Source organism: Sinocyclocheilus anshuiensis, unplaced genomic scaffold (assembly GCF_001515605.1).
Source record: "Sinocyclocheilus anshuiensis isolate Anshui unplaced genomic scaffold, SAMN03320099.WGS_v1.1 scaffold447, whole genome shotgun sequence".
NCBI lineage: Eukaryota > Metazoa > Chordata > Actinopteri > Cypriniformes > Cyprinidae > Sinocyclocheilus > Sinocyclocheilus anshuiensis.
The window spans coordinates 805,745-817,245 of NW_015552615.1; the positions used below are offsets into that span (position 1 = coordinate 805,745).

General features: G+C 36.3%; 1 protein-coding gene and 1 long non-coding RNA gene across 2 annotated transcripts in view; one reads left to right on the forward strand and one right to left on the reverse strand.

Annotated features, from left to right (window-relative positions):
* The window catches only part of cdh22 (cadherin 22), a 210,643-nt gene that overhangs the window by 19,998 nt on the left and 179,144 nt on the right, over positions 1 to 11,501 (forward strand). The gene's annotated exons all lie outside the window — the stretch shown is intronic.
* The window catches only part of LOC107666160 (uncharacterized), a 19,087-nt gene that overhangs the window by 7,304 nt on the left and 282 nt on the right, over positions 1 to 11,501 (reverse strand). The window contains exon 2 of the long non-coding RNA XR_001631640.1: positions 10,664 to 10,670. This is a non-coding gene — a long non-coding RNA (uncharacterized LOC107666160). The remainder of the gene's footprint in view (positions 1 to 10,663; positions 10,671 to 11,501) is intronic.

The following is an 11,501-nucleotide window of genomic DNA, read 5'->3' on the forward strand; positions in this document are numbered from 1 at the left end:
GTCCTCTTTTGGAAGACCAAACAAAGTAGTTTCGCTTTCACAACGAAACACACAGCGCCTTCACGACATGGCGGCAGCAACAATACTACAGCGAGAATAAAAGTTATGCCTTCTTTCTTTGCGTGAACATTTGGGCGTCGTTATACAAATCTTCCCACATCGTGACGTAGATATGTGGGGGCGTGTTAGAACGAGCCGTTTTAGGTAGGCGTGGTTGACTCTTAACTTTTATAAAGAATATCTCTTTGGATTTGAGACTTTAGTCTTTGCAACTTTACAGATCTTCTTTATGCACCAAGAGCTTGTAACACTCCAAAGAGAAAGGAAAAATTGAAATCGCATCATATGACCCCTTTAAAATATGTTTTTTTTTCCCCCTGTGATTGTTGTCAAAGAATTCTTTTCTAGCAAAAATACTTCGAAATGCTTAAAGTGAGATACATTAACTCCGCATAAACTGCATAAGATATGAAGTCGTGTTTTCTTGTCTTTGCCAGTGCAGTAAGATCAAATGCACTCGTTTTAAAGATATTATCTCTGGAAAAACTAAAGTCTAAATATTTCAAGAAATGTTGCTTCTCAAGTAAATACATCTTATTCCAGGGATGTTTTAGATGTTTTAACTGGGAAAATAAGACGAAGATGCTCTTAAAAATATGATTTTCTTAAGAGTATGTGCTGTAGACGATAACAGATGTGTTTTGTCAATGAGAAGACAACACGATACTCCATCCCGCCGCTGATCTGGGCATTTGAGCGCTTTTACTAGTCTAAATAGCCTCGCCAGACTACAATTGGCATCAAAGTCTTCTTTTGGCGGTCTGGTGCAACCGCTGGCACTTGAAGTGTTGATCAAAGACGTCCCAAGGAAAGAAGCGCAGACACATTCAACTCCACCTGTTTTCACCAAGTAGTCTATTTGAACCAATTACACTGAAAGTTTTTTATCCCGAACCGCCTGAAGAGACACAGTAGACACTTTTGAAGGCATCAAAAAAAAAATAAAAAGGCTCCTCCGGTTTCGGTCTCTTCACCGTCCACTCAGACCTTTGTCTCTGCCGAAAACAACCCCAGTGCATGGGATGTTTTGTCTTAGTATGCAATTTCAGCCCAGTTAGCTAATGGCGTTTCCTGTCGAGTCGGCCAGCTCTATGAATCAGAGGCTGTTAATAGCCCATCGGTAATGCGGCTCACGCTGAGCTGGGCTACGCTGGTCCCCGGGGGCTCCGGCTCTATGGCAGATCCATTATTCATGGTTCAACCTGGGCTGCAGGGAGCCAATGACACCTGAAGCAGCACAATCACTCAGGGCTTGGAGGGAGATGGACTGGAGGGCTGGAGGTCAATCCACCCAAAGACCCACAAAGCGCAGGTTGTGCTAAAGCCGTTCCCACGACTCCACGGACAGATAAGGGAACACCAAAGTGCAAACGCCTGTGAGTTTGGGGCAGGAGGTGTGTTTGTGCACTTCTCAAATACTGACAGTGGCGATGTTCAGCAATCGCTGTTTTACATTTCTAAATTTGCCATATTACTTCAATTTTGCAGTCGTGATTTCTGAAATACTTTCTGCTGACATATCATGCTGCACAGTATTTGGGCATTTTGGGATTATTAGTGTTGGCCAGTAATCTGTACACATCTATATGCACACTCTCAGAATTGTGAAAAACAAGTGTTCATTCAATTCATCAATTTTTGTCCATTTTAAGAACATATTTAAATATGATATTATATTGTATTTAGGCATTTTGAGATTGTTATTGTTGAACAATCTATACACATCTATGCACATTCTCTGTTATTTCATTTGTATTTGAAGTAAAAATTGTGAAAAATAAGTGTTCATGAAATGAATCCATTTTGTGTACATTTTAAGTGCATTATATTATATTATATTATATTATATTAAAAAACACAGATGGCATGACAGCCATATGTATCAAAATAAATTTCATTAAAGAAACATATTTGTTTTTTAAAAAGACATTTTTAAAAATATATTAAATGTTTTGTTTTTATTTTATTTATTTTTTTAGTTCTGATTTGGTTCTTCAAGAAACTTTTCTAATTATTATGTTGATGTGCTGCTTAATACTTTTGTGGAAGCAGAGATACATTTTTCAGGATATTTTGATAGATGTGAAGTTCTAAAGAACAGGATTTATTTTTGAAATAGAAATCTTATCTAATATAATAATAAATAATAATAATGCCTTTTCTGTCACTTTTGATCAATTGAATGCATCCTTGCTGAAGAAAAGTATTAGAAATTCAATGTATTAGCATTATTTTATTGCATGTGTATGTTAGATAATTTACAGGACTCCCAGTTTTACGTGAAGCTCCATTAAATATTGATTTGATCTGGTTTGTTTGGCTGCAGTTTCCTCGGCCCGCAGCGAGAGGTTATTACAGAACCCCGCATTTGTCACCCATGATGCTGGAATTTGGGGCCAAATTTAATTTCTTTTAAGAGCAACATTCGTCAGCGAGGATGTTGTTCATTAACAGCGCCTGCAAGTTTCAAATTGGAGTACAATTATGTTGAAAGCGAGCAAGACTTATGTGTAAGTGTTCCTTAAGGTATTTAATGAGTTTTGGCCAGCTCGTTGCTCATGTAAATCTTAGTTTCACAGAGGAAATTTTTATTGCGCTGCGGCTGCTCTTTCATAACTCAGAGACTTAATGGTGTTCTCAATTATCTGCATTTAAAAGATTGACTTTGTTGTGTTTCGGCTAAAAATAGACAGAAATGAGTCAAGAGTTGTAATAGAGTAAGAGTATAATTGAGATACTATTGTAGTTTTTAAATAATATTTTGAATCAGTTTTATTTTTGTATTATACATTTTTTTTTTATTTTAATTGTACTTGTTTGTTTCTTTTTCACCATTTTTAGTAGATTTTGAAGAGAAACCATTTTTGTTCACAAATCAATCATTCCCAGTAATTTCAAGAACAATTAAACAATAATTTCTGAATTTTATGTTCACTGATTGTAATACATTCAGTGTTTATATTTATATTTAAACATCAGCATTATTTTAGTATCATTGACATATATTTTATTTTTTTATTAATAGTTTGAATTAGTTTTTATTTTTTGAAATAGTTATTAGTTCATTTTTTTGCATTTTTATTTATTTTGAATTCATTTTTTTAAATATGCTATATAGATTATCAAGTTTTTTTTTTTTTTGGTTGGTTTTAGTTTTAGTTAACTATAATAACCCTGGTAATAAGCCATAAAATGAATGTGCACAGTAGTTCAAATTATTTAAATTTAGGAGAATATAATGAGAAATATTTGAGTTTGTACTGAGATGCTTGCAAATCTGAGCATAGATTTATTTTTTTTTTTTTTACTTTAGGATTTGAAAACATTCAGCATCATCTAAATCTGCAAATATACAAAATAACTCTTGAATTTATGCAAGCTAAACTGGAAATACAAGTTCAGCAAAGATGTGACACAGGATCAAAATGCAAAATCAGCATGATCGTTGCATATTTACCTCCAAGTAATCAAAGTAATGTTTGTATAATGAATTTGTACTTTCCCGTCTGAAAAGCTTGCATCATTTCATTTCCGCCTCCACATCTGTGATGTCAGCAGCGCTGGCTGCAAGCATATAATGGTTTATAATAGCAGTCGTTATATGTTACCCTGGCCTTCAATACTTGCTTCTAAATCAATAAATTCAACAGGTTTCTGGGTTTTTCCGTATATATATATATATATATATATATATATATATACTGTATATCAGTGCATATTTCCCAGCTCCCACATTATTAATGCATCTCACCAGTGAAGCCATCAACCAGTGTATTCAGATGGGAGTCTGCAAGTAAATTTTACTTGTGGAAATGTAAATCTTTCCTCATCTCCTGCTGTTTTCCCTGTTATTGTTTTTCAGTTATTAATTCATATGAATGAGAATGCAAGATATATGTGTGTTTGACAGTGTATTTAGGAACACCTCGGGGTTTGATTTAATGGCTGCTGTTTGGCAAATTGTTTGTAACCAGAAAATAGTTTCTTGGAATATACAAAAGTTTAGGGTTGGAATCTTGAAATGTTTTTTATTTTATTTTATTTTTTTTGTTACTGTTTTTGAAATAAGTCTCTTTTGTGCATATACAAGGCTGCATTTATTTAATCAAAATACAGAAAAACAGTAAAATTGTGAAATATTATTATTGCAATTTAAAATAACTGTTTTCTCTGTGAATATATTTTAAAAGATCCTTCAGAAATCATTCTAATATGCTGATTTGCTGCTCAAGAAACATTTCTGATTAATATCAATGTTGAAAACAGTTGTGCTGCTTTATGTTTTTCTGGAAACTGTCATAGATTTTTATTTTCATGGTTCTTTGATGAGTATAAAGTTCAAAAGAACAGCATTTATTTCAAATAGAACGCTTTTGTGGCCTTATAAATATCTTTACTGACACTTTTGATCGATTTATGTAAGCATCACCCACATTTGTAGACTGACTATACATACACTATATACATTTTAGTTGCATGTAATTGAGAAAATAGTTTGCCAAGCACATTTTAGCGTGCAGATGTACTAGTGAATGGCACATCTTGTTAAATCTGCCTTAGATGTATTTTTGTCAGTGCCCACACATGCCTATAGAAGTTGCCACAGAAGTTGTGTGAGATCATCAAAAGCTTAGCAAAAGTGCATTGTACAAGATCAGGGTTCATAGCCTACAGAAGACAAGAGAGAAATGCTAATCTTACAGAATGCATGTCAAGCATGCACACCTGATCTAGTCATCACGCCATCTTCAGCTCAACCCTCTGCATTCCCAGCTTATTTGTAGTGTCAGACTGCCAGCAAATTGCTCTGAGACTATTTGAGGGAGTTTTTACTTGATGCTGTAAATTGCTTTAATAGCAGAAGCTGACATGCATAATTTGTTATTTTCCTCCCTTAATTCTTGGCAAAATGGAGTCTATCAGCATTAGACCCCGGAGACGCTGGATTCCTCGCCCTTTTCAGGCGAAATTAAGCTGAGAAGATATTGCTGTATTTCTGCATACATTGAGATTAAGTTGCAGCACTGTGTGCTCATAGAGAGTGGCTCCATATGTCTGAGCGTTGCTGTAGCTATAATTGTAGAGCTCACATTTTATGTGATGCTTGTGCCTTTTCTCATTTTCACATTACTTGAGCTCAATATATTGCGTTTTCTCAGAGATTCCCAATGCATTTCTTTGCCTGATGCCCTCATTGCATAACGTTTGATTTTATGCATTCATTAAATGCATCTTTGATAAATGCATTAAATTCTTCATTAAATGCATCCTTGTTAAATGCATCTGTTAAATCCACATAATGTGTTAACATGTTAAAATATAGCTTTTTCTCAGATATTGCCAATGCATTACTCTGTCCGACGACCTCATTACATAATTTTCAAATTTAATGCATATTATGCATTTAACAAATGCATTTTATGCATTTGTTAAATGCATAAAATGCATTCAAATATGCATAATTTGAAGGGTTAAGTTCAGGATAGTCCAGAACTGGCAGCTGCGTTGATGTTAGCGGGAAATGAAATACCTAATGTTAGTTAAGGACTAGTCTTGTGAGCATTCAGAGTTGGATGTGGTTGAATAAATGCTACTATTAGCTTTGCATTTGTTTGCATATGTAATGCTAGCATTTGTTCTGCAGGTGCATGAACATTTACACACCTGTCTCTGCAAAGATAAACACTTTTTTTCAAGCAATGTAGGAATGTTGACTTGTTGATGCATTTTATGTGCTTTATGTGTTTAAAGTGCTTGTTTGTTCCCCCATTTTCCTGAAGCACCACCATGTTTACAGTGTATGCCATTCCCTGTAAATCCCTGCTGGAAAAAAGCTAACTGTGACTGGAAATTGATAACTAGTTTCTTGCTGGTCTAAGCTAGTCATTAGCTGGTTGACCAGCCGTTATGCTCCAAAAACCAGCATGACGACCTGAAGCTGTGCAGGGATTGCGCTTTTTCCAAGAAAGAAGAAAGTCTGAGATGAATATCCATGGTTGTTCGGACTGATCAGTACTGCTTTGTTATAGCTGCTGGAGCTGGTTAAGCTAATTAAACAGCCTGAAGGGGATGCTGGTATCCCATTATGGTGCTCAGCTACATTGGTCTTTTCTCCAGAGACGAAAAAGAAGCTCAATTTGCACCAAGTGAACTCTAACAAGTGGCTAAAATAAGTACATAGTTCCAGGTTTATTTCTGCTTTAGTTCTCATTATTAATGCCTCATTACTGTGTTAGCTGGAGTTGCTATGCATTCATTTAATTGCAGACAGAAGTCTATAGTTCAGGAAAGTGGGATAATTTGTGTAAGAAGATGCTCGTCGGTTAAACGGCTTGTCACTCATGCGCTCTCGGTGCACATCAGTCAAGTTAAATGCTGCTTTGTTTGACAGACAAATAACGTCTTGGCTATATTGTGTTCCTATATCACCTCCTCGTGCACTCGCTAGCTTCCATCTTCTCACCCTTTTGCCACAGATTAATGTGTTTGGCGAGCCACTGAGCAAGAAAATGCATTAATTGCTACTCAAAGCAGAGAGCTATCTTGGGAGCTCTTGTTCAGAAAATGAAGTATTTTTCTTTTCCTTTTTCATGTGCTGCTGGAGAAGGAGCCGTGTGCTCTGGATCAGAAAGCACGTTTTTGGGGGACTTTGCGGCCTCTGCTCGGAAAGCAACAGCGATTTGATGAAGGCCTAATCAGCAAAATAGCATGATGATTCAGCTTGCTGTGGCGGTCGAACAAAGCAGCTCTGCCTAAATCTGCCACAAGACATCCAGTCTTGTTCCACACAATGAGCATTCGTGTTGATTTTTTTCCAGTTGCATTATGATTCTGGCAGTCTGGACTCGCGTTCGCCTTCTTTTTTTCCTCAAGTTAAAGAGGGAATTCTGATGTCTATAAACAACAAGGGATGTTTTTACAACTCATAAATGTTGCCACTCTTGATCCTGCATTGATTTCAGACAGACCTGTTAAGAAAAACTCAATGAACCTTTTGATCTGCACTGTACTTCTGAGTCAGGCAAGCTCTCTGGTGTAAATGCACGCCGCGCAATCTCTGGGGTGGCTTGAAGTCTTACTTTACATTAATTTCTTTTTGTTCTACTTCTGAATAAATGCAAGAGCTTGAAAGAAAGCCAGTTTGGACCTGCTTAAATTTCAAGCAAAATACACTGTGCAAGCACCTGAATGCAAATGCATGCAGTTCACTGTTGCATTATGAAATGTTTCAGAGCACAATTTATAATGCAAACAAAAATAGGCATTGTATTTTCAGCACTGCCACAAGGGGTGTTATAGAGGACATAAGCGTAAACCTGCTTCTTTTATGACCAGTTTTCTCTTTTAGGTCAGCTATTGTCATAATACTGCAACAATGTGAACAGAAATTGGATTCTGATTGGATTTGGTTTTGTACTGCAGAATTTGTTGACACTTTTGACAAATTGCTTGTGATTTTCCTTGTTTGTAAATTGTTTTTGATAAAAGCATCTGTTAAATTAATGAATTTACACTACTGTTCAAAAGTTGGGAGTCAGAAAAAAATAATTAATTTATGCATTAAATTGATCAAAAGTTACAATAAAAATATTTTTTTTTACAAAAGATAAAGAAATAATCAAATCAATAAATAAATATGTTATAAAAATATATATATTTTAAATGTCTAATCATTAAAGAGCCCTGAAAAAAATGAAGCGTTCAAATTTGTTCCATAATTATTTCAACATTGATAATAATTAGAAACATTTCTTAAGCACCAAATCAGCATATTAGAATGATTTCTATGCGTATTTGCATTTGGCTTCAAAGAATAGATCTCAGATATGAGTGTATCTGTTTGTTTGTTTTGCATGTTTGTTTTATGCTTTTTTATTACTTGTTTAAAAATAGACTTTAATAAATATATTATTTTATTTCCTAGACTTTGTAGACCAGCTTGACTTGTTTAAAAAAAAAAATACTGTGATGATATCACATCATGCCACCATGGTAAATATGCAAAATGCATATTATTACATAGGACTTTTGTTTTTAGTATGTTAATATGTTGGTTTTACTGTAACTGGTCATTTACTATAAACTATTTTATACTGTTTTATGGTCAGTTAACCTCAAGCATTTAGTCGCAGAAATAGGAATGACATTATTAAGTCATAAGTATTGAATATCAATACCCAATACCAGCCGTAAACAATCAGGGGGCAGTTAAAGTGATAAATAACGCATCACGCAAAAGTCTCCTGGATGGTTTATCGTCATTTTTGCCTTTCAAAGTCTCTCCGAAGATGCATATCCATTTGGCCATGAGGGCAAATATCAATCTCAGAGTGTAATTACAGGGGGCAGAGCCAATAGAGAAGGGGATTATGGGAGATGAATGGAGGAAGTCTATGATATTAACTCTACTTTGCGTTTGCAGTGCCAGGTAGTGCACATGCAATTTCTGCTTTTCTGATTGATAATTTAAAAAGCCAGCTCAGAGTAAACAGGCGCTGTGATGGCGTTGGTAGGTGTCCGGGGGGGCGGCCGTGTTAATGAATGCATAGTCAGGTCTGGTTGTGTTAATTGCTGAGTGATGGGAAAGAGAGAGAGTGTATGGAGAGCGCGATCGATGCGAACGAGGCCTGTTGTTACTGGTCTGTCAAGAGTGGATAACTGGGCAATTTCTCCAGCGTGTTTAGGGAGCGTGTGTGTGTGTGTGTGTTTGTGCAGGTGGACGCGTGCGCTGCATGGACATTGACTTTGGTGGAACTGAATGTGAATACTGATCCGTGTGCGCAGGAGGAAACACAAGTGTGTAGAGTAAGATGTCTGAAGTGCCAGTACTTTGGGACCAAGCTAATGCTCTGTTAATGCAAACAATGTAATGATGCAAATCTTTCTATAATTTGATCTTAATGAGTACTTACAGGCCCACTTGGCTGATCATCAGCAATGCTAGGTCTCTATTGCATCTTCTTGCAAAAACTTAGTAAATTTAAAAATAAATATGTATTATTAAATCGTAGGGATGTAATGATATTATCAATGTCGTGATATTGCGATATCAAAACTGCCTCGATATTATCGTGGTCACATGACGATATGAAACGATAGGTCTTCCAGGGCAAAAAGTGAGTTTTTTAAAATATACTTAAACTTCTTATTCTAACATAAAAGGTCTTTAAAGTTGTGTTTTGGGCCATTATGCTTTGGTACCGTATCTGTCAAACGAACTAAAACTGAAAGCACAATATGGCTTAATGCCTTCATCATGTCTGTTTGCACTGCGCAGTCTACTACAGTCCAAATTCAAAATATATCTTTCAAGTATAGAAATTATGAAAAAAGTATTGATTTATTTGATTTTATTTGATTATAGACTTTTCAGCATCATTACAGGTACCCAAAGACGTTTGTCCTTAGGGGACACTGAATTATTTTGCTGTTACAATAAAATGTCAATACCAATTTACTTCATATTAAAATGCAAAAATAAAAAAAAGAAAGAAATTAATAAAATACATCATAAGAATACACAAAGTTCTTTTAAAATCCGTAATCGTTTAAAAGTCTACACATATAGGGAATAGGTGATCTCCTGAATTTTTCTGTTTGGCATCTGGCGTCCAGTCAGCTGCTCCCTGAGTGGTGGTAGCCAGTCTCTAAAGCTAGACTTGTATAGCTTCCTAGCAAAATCAACTCAGTTGGACTCATCTCTCTGCTTGTGTGCACAATCCAAGTAGGGAGAGGGCGTCGGAATATCCTTCGTACCTTTGTCCCAGTATGATTTTACAGACCCGTTTCTGCACACATTTCAATTTTAATTTGATCAGTAGTCAGTGAACTGTGCCAAACTGGAACTGCATACTCTAGCACATACTCTGTATAGATGATAACCAATTCTTGATCTCGAACACCAAATTTCTTTAGCCGGCAGAGAGCAAAAAGCTTTCTGTTGGCTGAGGACTACATGTAGTCCACTTGACCATCCCATTTTAAATCTCTCTGGATGGTAACCCCTAAAACCTTAACAGAGTCACAGATTTTCAAGATGTTCTGATCTATAGAAAGTGATGGCCAAGCTGGTATCTGTTTCATGCGGGTAACATGTAAGACCTTACATTTTTTTGAGTTGAGTTTCATTTTATGTTCCTCTACCCAGATGCCAAGATCATTCAACGTCTGTTGGAGAGTACAGGGCTGATGAGGAGTCCACCTCTGGGCCATGGTCATGTCGTCCACATATTTCCAGTGGGCAATTTGGTCCTGGAGAGCATTGTTAATCAGTGCTAGGAAGATTATGGGGCCCAATATGGTTCCCTGGGCAACTCCACATGAAGGATACTCCCAATCAGATAGATATCCCTGATAACGCACTCTTTGACGACGTTTAGACATACAATTACAAATCCATGGAATGATGCTAGGTCTCACTCCAAGATGCAGGAGGCACTTCACTGCTACTGTATGGTCTACAGCATCAAAAGCCTTGGCAAAATCAGTTGTGACTAAACCGAGTGTTTCTGTTACATGGAATGGAACTGTTGCAGCTTGTGCAAAATGGTAACAAAGTTACACTAAAGGTGCACCAGCTTAAAATTACGTGCTTATCAGAGACACAGAGGCTACTACACGCATTAGATGAACTGTGACAGAGAGACCAAACAGCGAAGCTTTATTTCCACCAGAGAAATGCCTGTCGATAGTGCGGGACCATTTTGCGTGCACCAAGAATGACCAGGGTGTCATTTAAATATTGCCGTAAAAAACTGCTGCTAAAGAGCAAACACATTAGGGATAATGCATGGCTAGCTGTACATTGAACAATTTTAATGCACGACGTGAAGGCAAGAAAAACCTGATGCGAAGCTACGGCTCGTTAGCTCCGCATTCTGCCCGCTTCAGATCAGAAAGAGATGAAATAGTGCGGTAAGATCACATTTATTTGAATTAATTAATTATAATATTTAGCTACTTTAATTAATTATTCGATCGAGAGAGAGAGAGAGAGGTGACAGTTGAATTATAACATTTAGCTACTTGAATTAATTATTTGAGAGAGAGAGAGAGAGAGAGAGAGAGAGAGGAGACAGTTGCCTACCTGCATCTGTACGTCTCTCCAGTAGGCTATTTAATCTATTTTTATTAATAAATGTCACGGGGCAGCGTTCTCAAGAAGTGTGTGTCCTCCTGAATGTTTGTATACGTGCGCAGCGTGATCTCCAATCTTACAAGCCAAAATAATAGACATGATTTTCTCAGGCCACATGTAAAATCATATGAATTATTATAAAGATTTTTAAATGAATATGTATGGATGACAGTTGATTACAATAATATTTCAGTTTATTTCCATCATTAGTAACAGTTTCCCCTGTGGGACAAATAAAGTTAATATTAGACGTATATTAATAATAGGCTACTTCATTAACTTTGTTATTTACTTCCCCTGTTGT